Source organism: Lissotriton vulgaris, unplaced genomic scaffold, assembly GCF_964263255.1.
Source record: "Lissotriton vulgaris unplaced genomic scaffold, aLisVul1.2 SCAFFOLD_1473, whole genome shotgun sequence".
In the NCBI taxonomy this organism is placed as follows: domain Eukaryota; kingdom Metazoa; phylum Chordata; class Amphibia; order Caudata; family Salamandridae; genus Lissotriton; species Lissotriton vulgaris.
In genome coordinates, this window is record NW_028241333.1 from 140,722 (window position 1) to 157,547 (window position 16,826).

Below are 16,826 nucleotides of genomic sequence, written 5' to 3' on the forward strand. Positions count from 1 at the left end.
GCCAGCAGTTACTGATAGGTTAACTCATCTGTTGGATATCCAAGATAAGGCTAGAAAACAATGGGTCAAAAGTAAGTTATCTATGAAAAAGACTGCTGATTCTCATCGTAAAGCTGCTCCTTTGTATAAGGAAGGTCAGTTGGTATGGTTATCCACTAGAAACATTCAGTTGGAGGGTCCCAGGAAGTTGAAGCCTAGATATATTGGACCTTTTGAAATTAAGAAAGTTTTGAACCCTGTATCTATGAAATTAGTTTTACCTGAGGAATATGCCATTCACCCTGTTTTTCATGTTTCTCTGTTGAAACCTTTTGAACCTTCTACTCATGCTGATAATCCACCACCGCCAGTAATTGTCGGTGACCATGTTGAGTACGAGGTTAAATCCATTCTTGATTCCAAAAGGATTCGGGTGCCTTGTTTTATTTGGTTGACTGGAAGGGTTATGATCCTTCTGAGCGATCTTGGGAACCTGAAAAAAATGTTCATGCTCCTAGACTTGTTAGATCTTTTCATGCTCTGCATCCTGATAAACCTAGACCTGTAAGACGACCTTTGGGGGGAGGAACTGTTAGGGGTGTTACCGGCCGTCTTAATTAGGTTCGGACCCAGAATGGATTCAGTGTATATATATTTAGAGTCAACAGGGTTGATTTAGGTTAGTGATTTTATTAGTGTATTATTTTAATGTTAACTTTAATCAAAATCCTTTTTGAAATGTAATCTGTAGCAATTGCCTTTAGCAATGCTTGTTGGTTATTTAATTTCGTTATGTGCCGTTTTCCTAGACTGTGAGCTCATGGGAGACAGGCTCGTGTCTGTCCTCGCGCTTGGTGTCATGAAGAGGGAGCCTCGCGCTGGTCTCGTGGCTGAAGCTATAAATACATGCTTCAGCCAACTGCCAAACGCTTTGTCTCTCGTTGTTCCTAGCGAGAGCTTCTGTCCCCGCGTTGGAAATTCCTCTGGTCTTAAAAAAACTCCAGTTAACCTCTGGGTTAATCTTGCCCCGTAATTCCTTCCCTGAAATCCTGTTCCGAGAGGTCTCGGAAGCCCTGGCTGTCAGCGCAGCTGAAGAACCTTCGAAGACGACGTGACAGGTTTCCGGCATAACTCCGAGTCAGCCGGGAGGTTGTTTACCCGTTCACCTTTGCCGGCTGGCAGTTCGAGTCTCCTGTCTACTCATCGCAGCACTTCTCGAAAAGGACAGTAAGAGATTAAATTATTCTTAACAATTGCCACGAACAATTGGGGTCAATGTAGAAGTGGCAAGGGTAATTTACAGGAAGTCGCTCTTGACGCTAAAGAGACTAGCGCGTCGAGGAGTGCAGTTCTAAGAACAAGCATTGGCAAGTCACTCAGGAAAGTGAGCAGGAGCTAATTAACTTTTGATTTAGCGCGAGTTTCACGGAGAGTTGCAAAACAAGACTTTCTAGAGACTAAAGACTGCAATTGAACTGAGCCAAACTTAGAACTGACTTATGTGTTCAAAAGCGGACTGAAAACATAAACAAGCCTTGATAAAGGCAAAGTGTTAAATAGGCTATCAGAATCTATCTGAACTAATAGTGATAAGATAACTTTAAAACTGAGTTTTGTAAGAAAGGTTAGAGTATTTACAAGTGTTGTCAGGAATAGCAACCTTAGATTGTAGTGAGATTTTGGATAGGCTGTTATTTTCTGTCTTCCAACTGCAGAATCTCCTAACAGAAGATTTACTAAAAGACTCAGGTATGGGCTTGCATGAAGTTTCTGTGTTCAGTTAAAACTAACCTAACTAATCTAGTTAGCCTGTCTTCTCAGTAAAAGTGTTAAGCTATTCTGACATGCTATGCTTACTTGAAGGTGTCAAGACTCAGAGCCAGAGCTAAAACTACTTTTTAAGTGCGAACAAGGGTCAGACGGATTAATGGTCAGTAAGCACAATGTTTAGTTATTTTAGTTGTTGGTTTTAAGGTCTTCAGTCGAGTAATTGCTGTTAATATTGCATCACAGTGTTGCGTGAAGGCAGCGCAGAACTTTCCTAACTGAAGGTCCACGGCCCGGAGCACTTTCAGGAGAGAGAGACAACCGTAGATATAAACTTGTATAATTTGTTGTGAGTCTCTCTGTCCACTTCCCCTTTCCCTGGGGGAGAAGTCAATCCAGTCAGTGTCAAGGTCCTGATTGGGTTGGTTGATCCTTGAGGGAGCTGGGAGCTTGCAGCTCGAGAGGAAAACATAATGAGTGGGGGCAAAAAGATTAAAATAGGCTATAATCATTTGTTACATGGATTGGAAGAGGATATCGGACAAGTAGAAAATGCCTGGGCTGTAAGATTAGGAGATCCCGACATTGATGTGGATTATGCTCTGGCATTAAATAGGAAAATATTAAGAGCGACCAATCTGAAGGCACAACACTATAAGATGATTTTTAATCTTTACTACACCCCGGCTAAGCTGTTTCAATGGGGTAAAAGGGATGCAGATAGCTGTCCAAGGTGTAACCAAGGTCCTGCAGATCTAATCCATATGTTCTACTCATGCCAGAATCTCAACCCTGTTTTGAAAGAAATGGAGAAGTTTTTATCGGGGTGTTAGAGCGTCAAATTTCTTTATCCCCAACATCTGTTCTGATTGGCAGGGATGAAAATCTTAAGGTTGAACAGGAAGCCGAAGCCTTTATTTTTCTATGTGTTGCTGTTTTTAGAATTCTAATTGCGGTGGCCTGGAAAGATCCGATTGCTCCCACATTTCAGATGTGGCTTACAAGGTTGCTAGGGACCCATAATATTGAAGAATGTTTATATAAATTTAAGGGTAAGAAAAGGAAAGAGTTTGGTAACAAGATATGGGCTCCTCTAAGCAACTGGAGGAAAATAAGATGATTGATGAGTGTCACTATACTACTTATTATGATTTCTAATGCAAGGTTATGCAATGCTGCCAATCTGGACTGTGTTTTGTCTGTGAAAGAATTACCCCTTCTACCTGTGAATATTGTTTTAATCCTTTTTGCTTAAAATTTTGATATGTAAGTGGCACCAGCTGATATCTGTAATATGTAAATTTGTATCTGTTTTTCTTTTTCTGATCCATCTCATTAAAAAAAAAAAGAAAAAAAAAAAAGAAATTATGACCTTATTAAGTGAAAGAAATGTTCAGCTTCAGCTTCTCCCTATCACAGTAAAGACACAAATCCATCCGATATTTGTCTCTTTTAGGCCAGACTGTTTTAAAAACTTTCACTGTAATATGTGCATTCAAGTGAAGTGCAGCAGAATCGTCACATGCGCACCAGAGACAATGCAACCTTTCACCTATTCATGTGTTTAGGATGGAATCATATATTTTGTTGCCATTTTATCTTAGATGCTGGAAGTGAAGGTGCAGGGTGGGGGTGCAGCACCCACTAAGTAACTATGCTGAAATTCAGAAGTTGAATGAGTGGTAAAGATGCCTACAGACGAGACAGGGACACAGAGAGCAAAGGGGTTGGAAGTAACCACGAGAGACAGCTGGAAATGACAAACTCTCAAGGAATGCTTAGCTAAAAATAAAATATTTGACCTCCGTCTTTGAAGATAAGAACAAGAATTAAAGGCCAGTTTACCGAAACAGAGCTCAGAGTGAGCAAGGTCTCATCTGAAGTGCTCTTCAACAAAGAACAAAAGGGTTTCTAAAATAGTTGTTGAAATGGGAGCAGTGGATGAATAGCAGTAATTTGTTCATGCTCTGCTGGAGGGCTAAACACAGGAAGAGGCATGACGCATGTATGCCATGGATAAATGGTGAGAAAAAATAGGAGAGCGACGATGGAGTCAGCAAATGGAAAGACTATGGGCAGGCTGAAGCCCACAAACTATATACAACATGTTTCGTCGAGCCAGTGCTAAGACATATCAAGCAATTGCAATGCAAATGGTCTCGCCTGTGGGACCTTATATGCATTTAGCTATGCAGCACATTAGCCTGGGTGCTGAAACTGCTACTGTTCTTTAACATGGAGGGAAAGTAAGCACCAAACTGCGTGACACAGCAGATATGGGAACACATGGAGAGAAATATTGCCTTTTACCAGAAAATTGTATTGTACAAATCTCTGTTTTTAATATAAGAGCAGGGCCTTCAGTGGTCATATCACTGAAAATACAATATTTGAAAAAAATATTATTGTCTACGGTTTTTTGTGGAAGACAATTTATATGGACTGGAAACTAGAGAATGTTTTAGTGATTCTGGTATTTTACTGACCTCTGCTAAAATATATACTAAAGTATATACACAAGATCTCGAATGCTAGACCTAAAAATGCTTTTTATTTGCTGGAGTTGCCTGAACTGTTTCATTTACTGACAGTGAAGGGCCCGAACTACCTTCCTATAGTTTTAAAGCCTCAACACAGATTTTACGTGTTTTAGATTAAATGCTGTGCACTTCCTGTTTGCGTCCCTAACTGTGGTACTTGGTTTGAAAATGTCGTTGACTGCCCGAGCACAATTATAATTATAATGCACAGAGCACTTTGCACGCTGCAACGCTAGGCGAGACCTAAAAAGTGAATAACATAAGTGATATGGCATTCTGCTGCTACTACTGTGGTCTTGCAGCAGTGGTTACCTTATCTCTGAAAGTGCGCAGGGGCACATATTTATAGATATGAAAAACGTGAATTGTCAGGATCTGAATCTAGAGTTGAGAGGTCAAAAATAACAAGCATTGGCACAGCCAACGGATCTTTGAAAGACTGAGGAAGCCAAACAGTAGAGCTTTTTGGCTGTCAGTTTTTTGCTATCTTGTACATATCATGTGCATAGAATTGTGCAGATCTGTGCAGCATGGCGAAAAGTAAGAAAAGCGATATGATGCGGCCAGTGAAGAGTACGCTATAACACTTTTTAAAAAACTTTCATCCATGTTGCACAGCAGATGCGCTGCTGTACAGCATCACTAAAAAATATTATTGGCAAAGCCAAAAGATCTCAAAAAGGCGAGCTCTAACTTTGCATAAGCTTGTTTTACTGGTAATGGAAGCTGAAGCAGATGTGCATGTTCTGATGAGAGGACTGCTTTGCTCACAGACTCTCACAGCAAGGGCTTGGGGACTTTAAACACTTTAACCCACACATGGCAAAGATAGTCCATTATTATATAATGTTGAGCTGTGACACTCGCACAACAGTGACTAAGCAAGTTGCACCTATGATGGGGAAAGGGTCTCATTTTGCAGGGTCTACCTAACGTATATAAATGTTGTTATTGAGGTAGTCTACAACCGCCCCACATGATTCTTAGCTTTGAGGCGTTTAATACGACCTGTAGCACCCGTAACCAGCACTGTCAGAAGCATGCATCTCAGAGAGAAGTAATGTGCCCTGCACCACAGATACCAATTGCCCCTTTGTTAGCGAGTATGTACCTGGACAAGAGTGAGTCTGAACATCAGAGAGTGAGTCTGAATCCTGCATCTTAAAGAGGGAGGTGCAGCCTGTCCCTGGGGAGAAGGATTCTGCACCTTAGAGACATAGCATGAGCCCTGCAAATTAGTGAGGGATTCTACACCCTGAACTTCAGTGAGGGAGAGTACAACTCAGAGAAGGAGCCTATGGCCTGCATTTGGGAAGGCACTTGCACATCACATAGGAAGCATGGATCCTGTGCCCGCAAATATTTTGAGGAATGCATCATGCACAATATATAGATGAAGAGTATGCCCTAAGAGACAGGCCGCACTTTAGAGAGAGAGCAAGTGCCCTTCAGTTCGGTGAGAGAGACCTGTATCCTGCAGCCCAGAGACATCAGCATTTCACAGAGGCAAGAGAGGGAGACTGTGGCACCTCTGAGAGAGGTCATGAGCTTTACCACCTGTTGCTCAAAGAGGAATCATACATCCTAGAGAAAAAAGACAGGCTTTTGACGCTGAAACACAACTTGCACCCCAAGCGAGAAAGAAACTGGCAATGGCTCTGTACCGGAAGGGGAGAAATAGAGGGTGTGTGAGAGGGAGGAGAGGCAATAAAAGTTCATGGGAAATAAAAGCGTGTGCGCGAGAGAGACTTTGCTCTGCATACCTTTGGGACAGGTTGCAGCTTGGCGAGCGATGGTGGTCAGTAAGCAAGAGCCTGTTTGTTGTTTTACAAGGGTACTTAAACAGCCACGTTCAGGCCTATCTCAAGGCAACTGACAGGGCACATTTTTCCTTAACTGCTTGTTATTTGTTATTTTGATGAGATCCCAAATAGCGCGGCAGGGACACCACTACTCTCCGTATTGAACCCAACATATTCCATTTTTTAAATATGCTATAAATGTGACCAATTAGTGTGTTTTTTTACAATTATTTACCCTCAAGAAATTCCCAGAAATTAGCCTACATTTAAAGACATCATTAACATCTTTACGACTTTAGGAATTGTGTTGCAGAGTAAGCATAGGTTGGTTGGTACACAGGGGGAGGGATCAATATAGGCTGAAAGACAGTCAGATACTTACTGACCAGGTTTGGCCGCTGCAAAGTTAGATTTCAACTTTAAGCAGTGTATCTGGAAGCAAGTGATGGGAAACAGTGCCTTGGACATAGAAAGGGGGCTATTTGTTAACTAATGAATAAACGAACGTTCGCAAGTGTCCAGGCAGCATCGAAGGTGAAAGCGCACACAGGGCACTGAATATAAACAATCTATGTTGCACTTTTGGCGCACATGCGTACTATGTAATCAATCAATCAATCAATCAATCAATCAAGACAATTATAAAGCGCACTACATTCCCGTTAGGGTCTCAAGGCGCTGGGGGTGGGGTGCTGCTACTGATCGAAGAGCCAGGTCTTGAGGAGTCTTCTGAAGGCCAGTAGGTCTTGGGTCTGCCGTAGTTTTGTGGGGGGGGTGTTCCAGGTCTTGGCGGCGAGATGGGAGAAGGATCTGCCGCCGGCGGTTGTTCTTTAAATGTGAGGGACTGTGGCGAGGGCAAGGCCTGTGAAGAGGAGCTGGCGGGTGGGGGTGTAGAAGTTAAGTCTTCTGTTGAGGTATGCTGGGCCGGTGTTGTGGTGAGCTTTGTGCACGTGGAGGAGGAGCTTAAAGGTGATCCTCTTGTTGATGGGAAGCCAGTGCAGGTCTCTCAGGTGGGGGGTGATGTGGCTGCGGCGGGGGAAGTCGAGGATCAGGCGAGCTGAGGCGTTCTGGATGCGTTGCAGCCATTTTAGGAGCTTGGCCGACGTTCCTACGTAGAGGAGGTTTCTGTAGTCAGCCTGCTGGTGGCGAGCGCCTGGGTGACTGTTTTTCTCATTTCGGTGGGGATCCACTTGAAGATCCTGTGGAGTATTCAGAGGGTGTTAAAGCAGGATGAGGAGACGGCGTTGACCTGCTTAGTCATGGAGAGGGTGGCGTTGCGGATGACCCCTAGTTTTCCCAGTGTTGTCGGCCACCAGAAGTCTTCCCAGGCAGAGGGGATGGGGCCGAGCATGAGGACCTCCATCTTTTCTGAGTTCAGCTTCAGTTGGCTGTTCTTCATCCATTCAGCGACGTCCTTCATTCCTTCGTGGAGGTTGGTTTTGGCGGTGTGAGGGTCTTTAGTGAGGGAGATGATCAGCTGGGTGTCTTCGGCGTAGGAGATGATGTTGAGGTTGTGCTGTCAGGCGACATGGGCGAGGGGTGCCATGTAGATGTTAAACAGCATCGAGCTGAGGGAAGAGCCCTGGGGTACGGCACTACTTTAAAAACAAGCATTGCAATGCAATAGAATTCTCATTCATGCGACTCCTTTTTTTTTTATTTTAAGTTTTTTTCCCCCTTTCATCCCGTGGTGGTGGGAAGAGGTAGACCATCAAAGCATACATCAAACAAGAACATAGAAAAGAAAATTATATAAGCATAACAAATATGATAAAAAAATAATAATAAAAATTAATTATTTAGTCTACAACCCATTTTTCAAATGGTGCCCAGTTCTTAGACGCGGTTAGGCATCTTCTCTTTCCTCTGAAGGGCTGAACTGAAGTCTCGAGTTTATACCAAGCCAGCATCCTGGCTTTCCAATGGCAAAAAGTGGGAGGTTCAGGATTTATCCAGAGCGACGTAACACAAAGTCTGATCATAGCCATAGATATAAAAAGAAAAGCTTGTGAATGTCTTGTTTTTTCCAAAGCCGTAGAGTATTCATAGCCAGTAATTACCATTTCAGCGGATATTTTAACAGACATTTGAGTAATCTGCATGAGAAAAGTTTCAATTTGATTAAAAAAAAGAGATAACTCCGGACAACTGTAAAACATATGAACATAATCTGCAGAAGGAAATTTACATCTTGCACAAAATGACCCGAAGGGTGCCTGATACCAAAACCGACCTAGCTAATACAAGTGGATATTTTAAATCAATAATAGGTACTCCAAATGTTGTCGCCCATTTGTTATTCTGATAATTAAGGTCATCAGGAAGTTGAGATAGAAAGGTTTGATATAAGTTGCCAATTTTCATTTTTCTTCTGATAGATTCAACTATGGCAAGTTTTTGAAACATTGTTGGGTATTGAGGAAGCTTTTTATCTAAAAAACTTCTCAATTGAAGATATTTAAAAAAAGTGATTAGAATGCAGATGAAATTTCTCCTTTAAAAACAAAAAAGAAGCTATTTTCCCTAAATCGGTTAAATCACCTATCTCCCTTAAACCAAGAACTATCCAAATATTTGCGACCCCCTCTTGAAAGATCATTGGAAGTAGTCCAGAAGCTGTTAATGGGGTATAGTACGTAATCTTAGAGATGTGAAAATGTCGTCTGACTTTTTGCCATATTGAAAATAATGCCCATAATACCTTAAATTTGTTTTTTTTTAAATAACTAGGTTTGAGTATACGAGTAAGTACCCCTTTTATAGGGTCTCCCAAGGATATTGAGTATATTGAAGGAGAAAGATGAACTGGAAGTTCGACAGGATCCCCTAGAAGAGGGACAGCAAAATGTTGAACCATGGCTGCCCAGTAGTAAAGTGTTAGATTTGGAACTGTCCACCCCCCGCGGTCCTGTGGAAGGCAGGTCCATTTAGCTGCCCGTCTTGGTTTACGATATGACCATAATATTCGTTGGCATATTCTTTCCACTTTCTTCAAAATTAAAGATGGTATTAATAATGGGATAGATCTAAAAAAATATAAAAATTTGGGGAGAACAAACATTTTGAGAATATTGGACCGGCCGAACAGCGAGAGATGTAGGTGATCAAGCCGTTCCAATTTGTTATGGAGAGAATCAATAGTGGAAGAATAATTCAAATCTAAGATCTCATCTACATCAGATGAGATTTGAACTCCAAGATATGTTGCAACGGTGGAAATAGGAACTTGCGAAATAGGCATAGCCGTGGATTGTAAAATTTGGGTTTTTGCGATATTTAATTTGTAGCCAGAGATTATACCAAATTGGGCTGCCAAAATCTCCAGTGCAGAAAAAGATTGGGGGACATTGTCAGTTAGAACTACGATATCATCAGCATATGCCAATGACTTATATTTAGTTCTGTGCACTGTGACAGGGGTAATGAGCTGGGAGTTTTCTATTAAAGAAAAAAACGGGTCAATGAATAACACAAAAAGAAGAGGAGAACAGGGGCAACCTTGTCTGGTGCCCCTGCTGATAGAAAAATAGTGTGATTCATTGCCTGAGATACGGATTTTAGCCATTGGAGATATATACAGAGCTTGTAGAGCTTGAATGAATTTGGGTGTATAGCCCTTCCAGGACATAACGGACCACAGATACCCCCAGGAGACCCTGTCAAACGCCTTCTCGGCGTCCAACAGGATCACCCCGAGGGCAGAGTCTGTGGTCCTTGCCTAATCCAGGAGTGCCACTACTCGCCTAATGTGATCCGTCATATCCCGACCGGGAATAAACCCCTGTTGACGGATAGAGACCAACGGGAGAATTGTTTGGTTTAAGCGAAGGGCAAGTATCCTTGAATAAATTTTACTATCCGTATTGATTAATGCAATCGGTCGATATGAAGCTGGATTTAGTTCGTCCTTACCTTTCTTTCTAAAAAGTACGATGGTCGAGTGTTGCCATGAGTCAGGGATTGATCCAGACTGAGCAAGACGAAATACTTCTAGCATTTGCTACTTAAATAGATGTGAGAAGGTCTTATAAAATTTGAGATGAATAAGATCTGGCCCTGCAGCTTTACCATTGGAAAGAGATTTCATAGCGATCAGAACTTCTTCCCAGATGATAGGTTCAGCCAGAATTTGATTCTGGTCATCTGTAACTCTTTGAGTAACCAAAGATTGGAAAAATTGATCTAGCCCAGTTTGTTGCTGTAGGGTTATATTGGTTTCTTCCGTATATAAAATTGAGCAGAAGATAGCAAAAACATCTAAAACTCCGGTAATTGTGTCCTGAATAATACCAGAACTATCTTTGACCTTAATAATCTGATTGGCTATGGCCCTTTGTCGTACGCGTTTTGCTAAAACCTTACCAGAGTTTTCACCCAATTCATACATAGTAGTTCGAAATTGAAAGTATTTAGTTGCTATATCTTTGTATAGGGGTTCTAATAAATTAGATGTGGCTATAGCAACTAATTTCATACTGGCTTCTATATCTTCTCCCTTACAAATATTAGAGCTTAGATCCAATTCAGCTTGTTGGAGAGCTGTAAGTCTAGTTTTTGCAGCTTGTTGCTCAGTCTTCCAACGATAAGAGGCAAATCTTTTAGTTTTGCCACGCACTGCGGCTTTGAATGTATCCCAGACGATACCGACCGAAGCAGTACCAGTGTTAATCGAAAAGAACTCTGAGATCCATGAATTGAGATGTTCTTGATATAGTTTGTCAGTTAAGAGTTTCCTATCGAATGTCCATGATCTAATTTGATTAATTGGGCGATCCCAGGGAAAGCTAAAAAGAATAGGGTTATGATCAGATATTGCTCTTGGGTTGATTTCAATCTTACCAGATCCGACAATTTGGAGAGAGGTGAAAACATAATCAATGCGGACCATTTTGTTATGGGGTATCGAATAAAAAGTAAAACCATCTTGATTTGGATGATGATAATGCCATGTATCCGACAACCCGTGTTCAACCAGGAGAGTCCGGAGTGCCTTATACACTTGAGGCTTTCGTCCAACTTATATATTATGTTTTATTATATCTAAATGACTGGGAATGTGTATATTAAAGTCTCCACAAAAAAACAACGGATGAGGCCACATAGCTAGCTCCAAATTTAGGTTCCTTATGACCTGTGGGTCATCTAGATTAGAGGCATATATTGAACAAATAGAAAAAAGACGGCCCTTAATCGATAATTCTACTATTAGCCATCTACCAAAGTTGTCTTGTTTTTCTCTTTTAACAAGTCCTAACCCAGTCTTTAAAATGATAGCAACTCCCCTGATTGTAGAGGTTTGTCGGGTACAGGCCACTAACTCGTAGCCCAAAAATCTAAGACATGCCCGGTTGCCCCATGGGATATGGGTTTCCTGCAGGCAGATAATATCCACCTGCATTACCTTCAACAACTCATAGAAAACTCTGCGTTTCTTGGGATCATTTAACCCACATATATTCCAAGTTACAAACTTCAATCTAGAGGTAGCCATAATATTTGGTAAAAGACCAAGAGCCCTAAATAAACATGAAACCTTTTATAACAAATATAATTGCAGTCAAGCTGTTTTTCGATGAAAGATATACGTGTTAATATCACATCATATACGTTCGAAGAATGACACCAATTATGAAAAAATAGAATGGTCATCCCTGACCACCCCACAACTCACCCCGATTGAACCAGCCACCCTGCCGGTTCCCACCCCCTACCCAAAGAACCCGGCCCCCCCTCTCCCCTCAGACTGGGCATCAGGACCATTGTCCTTGTGATGGTTGAGTTAGCGTTACCCACACTCCGCTGAGCCAATAGTGTTCCCCCCTTTTCAAATTACCGATGACCCTGAGACGTCCTGGAAAAGTAAAAAAGATTAGATCCTTATATATATATCTCTAAGGGGTCATCGAATAAAGAAAAAATATGATACACAAAAGAAATGACTACTGTCATATGTTAATCAGTCAAAAAGCATTGCCTAAACTTAAATTATATTGAGTCCAGAAATTCCTTAGCGACAATCTCCGACATGAAGAACCTTGTCTGGCCTTTAAAAAGAACTTTTAGTTTAGCCGGAAAAAGCAGAAAAACCTGGGCCCCCTTAGGCTGAAATAGAGGAATCTGTTGCCGGAGATGCCAGCGGCGAGTAACCGTCTCTGAGCAAAAATCAGGGCGCACAAAAAATTGACATCCCTTGGCGGATCGTTTCTTATTGGGTCTAGCGAGGTCAAATATACGTTCATGGGCAAGGAAGGTATTGAAGCAAACCAAGATAGCACGAGGATAGTTATTTTTTGCGGGGGTGGATTGTTTTCTACTATTCAATGGAAAGCGATGTGCTCTTTGAATCTCAAGATTCCAGTCCCATTGAGTAACCTCGGGAAAGGCCTCAGTGAAGAGCTCCACTATAAACCGCCGTGCATCGTCACCTTCTTTATTTTCCTCTATCCCCAAGACGCGGAGATTATTCCTTCTCGCACAGTTTTTGAGATCAGTAAGCTTCCAGAGAATGTCCCTACGTTGTTCTTTGACCTCTGTAACTAACTCTTTCTGAGTGGCAGCAGCGTCTTCCAGAGCAGAAATCCTTTCTTCAGCTTCGGCAACCCTAGTGGTAGTCTCAGTACATGTTTTAATAACCTGTCTGAGAGAATTCTGCATTTTACGGCAAGCCCCCTGCGTTCGCATATTTTCTTGTTTAGTTGCCTCCCAATGCATAAGGATAGTTTGATAAATTGTTACTAAAGAAATCTCTTCGGGAGCCTCTGGCATGAGTAGAGTAGTACCTTCGCCAAATTTCTGCGAATTTAGATCAGATTGTTCAGCAGACAAGCCCTTCTGAGAGTTTTGTTGATTAGACATGGAAGATACCTTAGCACTGGAGGCTTTGCGAACTGTATTAATGTTCGAAACTTTCAATGACTGATTAACACGCCAGTCTGCAGAATCACTGTCATAATCTGACCACTGCAAATCTAGACAATCAGCATCGTCCTCCCCAGATGCAGAATGATCAGAAACTGAATAAAAATTCTCATTAGAGTCACTGACTTCAGACCCCCAAGTATCATGAGAGGGCGCTGTAGACTGCTCCTGTGCAGTTGATGTGTGATTATTAGCAGATTGGACTCCATTATCCAGCATGCACTGGGATGGAAGGGTTTGACACGCAGATGGATCTAGAGCAGAACCTGTAATGAATACTGATTCTGCTGTTGCAGTAATACTGTTAGCATGCACAGGAGGTTCAGAGGGAGGGGGGGGGGGGTCTGTAGAAATAGGCAGTAAGGTGAGAGGCACAGATACCGAGGTACTCACCCCCCCCCTTTGTAGCAGGTCCTGCAGCTGTCAAGTTTTCATCTTGCACTGCAGCGAAGGATCCGGCGTCTGTGATGAAAGTTTTCCCCTTTCCTCCGTGTTTATTGAACATTGCTGGCGTTGTTTTGTCCTTAGTGACATTTCCCACGGGAGTCACTGTGACGGATTTGTCAGTAGGAGTGGAGCGGATCTTTTGAGTGACGGCTGGGGTTACTGTAGCGGTGTTCTTCGGGTCGGTTTCCTGTTGACCGCAACCCGCGCTGCGAGATTTCAAAGCAGCAGCTGCCGCTTTCGTAAGTACTTTCGGCGGCATTTCACCGACAGTAATGTGGGGCGTGATTCAGGAGAGCAGCCGGTGATCCGGAGGAGGGAGGGAGGATCCGTGCTGACCGCTGGAGCAGGTGAGTGACGGCAGGAACGAAACGGGGGTTTTGCCAGAAGCAAGAGAGGTTTAGGAAGGGTTGCGGAGCTGAAAGTAATTATTCGGATGATAAATCCACAATCCGCCGAGAAGATAATAAGCTTTTAGACGGTGTTTCTTCTTTACACCATGGACAGGAAAGTCATGGAGGGTCCGCTGTGGCTCAGAGGAGAAACACCAACTCACTCGGCCGAGAGCACGGCCGCCATCTTTGCCCCAAGCCAGTGCAGGTCTCTCAGGTGGGGGGTGATGTTGCTGCGGCGGGGGATGTCGAGGATCAGGCGAACTGAGGCGTTCTGAATGCGTTGCAGCCATTTTAGGAGCTTGGCCGACGTTCCTGCGTAGAGGACGTTTCTGTAGTCCAGCCTGCTGGTGGCGAGCGCCTGGGTGACTGTTTTTCTCGTTTCGGTGGGGATCCACTTGAAGATCCTGTGGAGCATTTAGAGGGTGTTAAAGCAGGATGAGGAGACGGCGTTGACCTGCTTAGTCATGGAGAGGGTGGCGTTGCGGATGACCCCTAGTTTTCCCAGTGTTGTCGGCCACCAGAAGTCTTCCCAGGCAGAGGGGATGGGGCCGAGCATGAGGACCTCCATCTTGTCTGAGTTCAGCTTCAGTTGGCTGTTCTTCATCCATTCAGCGACGTCCTTCATTCCTTCGTGGAGGTTGGTTTTGGCGGTGTGAGGGTCTTTAGTGAGGGAGATGATCAGCTGGGTGTTTTTGGCGTAGGAGATGATGTTGAGGTTGTGCTGTCAGGCGACATGGGCGAGGGGTGCCATGTAGATGTTAAACAGCATCGAGCTGAGGGAAGAGCCCTGGGGTACGGCACTACTTTAAAAACAAGCATTGCAATGCAATAGAATTCTCATTCATGCGACTCCTATTGCATTTTGAAAAGGAGTACGGGTGGGATAAAAGGCACGAACGGGAGTGCGGGGTGGTGGTGGGTGGAGAAGTCAAGGACTGCGGGAGGGGGCGGGGGAGGCATGGGAACTAATTAGTGTTGACAGTAAAGGGGCCAGTAACCATGGAAGGACACAAATGACGACATGGCAGTCAGTAGGAGGGACTAACTAACAAGGCTAAAACCAATTGGAAGGCTGCATTTAGGACCTAAGCCAATACAAAAGATAGGTGGAGAGTGGGTGGAGCTTCCACAGAGCTTCCACACTATAGTATTTACTGCATGCCTAACGTACTTTTCAACCTTCTATGACTAATAGCAAAGATTTGCCATTTGTTGAGAACTAAGCAGAGAATTGCCTTGGTTCAAGCAATTGTATTTCCAAGTCCCTGTTACTATATGGAAATCTATTTGAATCTTACTCAGTTTACTATGACCATGTTTCAAGCAGTCTGTTAGACCTGACATCATTGGCTTGAGTCTCTCCTCCATTTTTTTTCTGTTTGCCTCCACTGTTTACGATGTTTTTGCTGGTATACTGCTTTGGGCACTGTGCCACTGCTGATCAGTGCCACAGTGCAAGTGCTCCCTATGTTAAATTACTGTATTGATTGAATTCCATGTTTGGCTTATTTGGTTTACTGTCAGTCCCTAGTCTAGTGCACCAGGAGTGCCAGGGCTTGTAAATACAAATGCTGCTCGTGGGCCTGCAGCACATGTTGTGCCACCCACAAAGAGTGGCCTAGTAAAAGTATGTCTACAGGTCTGCCATTGCTAGACCTACGTGCAGTCTGGTACTGTCACGCTGACTGCGCAAGTACACGTCCTTGCCAGTCCCCAAACCTTCCCTTAACTTCATGTTAGTCACTCGTATGGTAGGCCTGAGGGCAGGGTGCATTGTAAGCATAAGGTAGGACAAGCCTGACAAGGTTGGCATGTCCTAATAGTGAATTACAGCCATATTCGTTTTTCACTATTGTAAGGTAACCTGCTCTCCATTAGTTAGACTGGGCTGCCTGGGTTATTAATGCTATAATCCTAGCTGGCTCGGGGAGCATGGTGCAATGTCGAGTTTGGTATCCCTGAACTCGGGGTTTAATCACGCATCCATTTGTGTGGATGGTTTTTGGACTCTGGGTTTGAAAATAGCACTTTTAGAAAGTGGCTATTTTCTTGTCTAACTATTTCTGGTTTCTGCTGGTTTGGTGTGTGTGTGACAGGAGCTGGGTGGCTCCAGAGATCTGCTGAGTCAGTGTGGGATGAGTGGGACAATTGCATTGAGAGTAGGGGGAGAGTAGCTTCTGATAGCCTGCCCTGCCTGATACAATGCTGGCTCCACCTCCTGCCAGGCGACTGATGGCTCTGTGCCTGCCAGGGACGATCCTAGCCCCACCTCCTGCCGGGAGGCTGATAGCTCTGCTCCTGCCAGTGACAATACTGGCTCCACCTCCTACTGGGCGGCTGAGGACTCTGCCCTGCACAGTGAATAGGCCAGGTACCTCTGCCTGGCTACACCCACAACAAACCCAGGATGTTGGGAAATTCCCCTGCATGGACAAAGGGATCAAAGCCAAAAAGGGGTATAAGAGAAGGACCCCTGAACCAAGACTTTAGATCCCTTCTGACAAGGAACCCTGAAACCAAGGACAAGAAGCCTGCTGATCCAAGGACTTGCCTACCCCTTCTGCCAGTGTGCTGTTTGCTGGGGGGAATCCTGCATTGCTTCTTTATTTTTGCCAAGGAACCAGGAGAGAGGAACTTTGTGTGTACTCTCACACTTGCTAAAGAAAATCTCCAAGGACTGGAAGAGTGCCAGTCTCCTGCTGAAGTCACAGGGCTAAAGGACTTCATCATTTGCTAAAAGTGCTTGTTGCTGGAACTTGTGAATCCAGCACCTCTGAAAGAATCCAGCAATCTCGACGCCGACGGACGTCGCCGAATCCAGCTCGACATCGTGAGTAACGGCTCCAGTGTCCCGCTTCCTCGATGCCGGCCGCCGGGCCCGATCGACGCCAGCAGCAACGCCAGGGAGTAGCGAGTTCGGCTCCAGCTCCAAGTGACCCCGTGTCCGCACCGCTGCTGATCGCATCGACTTCAAGCCCTCT

General features: G+C 43.9%; 1 protein-coding gene across 2 annotated transcripts in view; it reads left to right on the top strand.

Moving 5' to 3' along the window:
• Positions 1-16,826, top strand: part of LOC147671991 (solute carrier family 22 member 6-A-like) — a 427,981-nt gene that overhangs the window by 92,539 nt on the left and 318,616 nt on the right. Inside the window, exon 2 of one of the 2 annotated variants that reach the window (XM_086948072.1) lies at positions 5,581-5,826. The exons of the other annotated variant lie outside the window; for it this stretch is intronic. The gene's annotated coding sequence lies outside the window, so the exon portion shown is untranslated. The remainder of the gene's footprint in view (positions 1-5,580; positions 5,827-16,826) is intronic. 2 annotated transcript variants of the gene reach the window in all.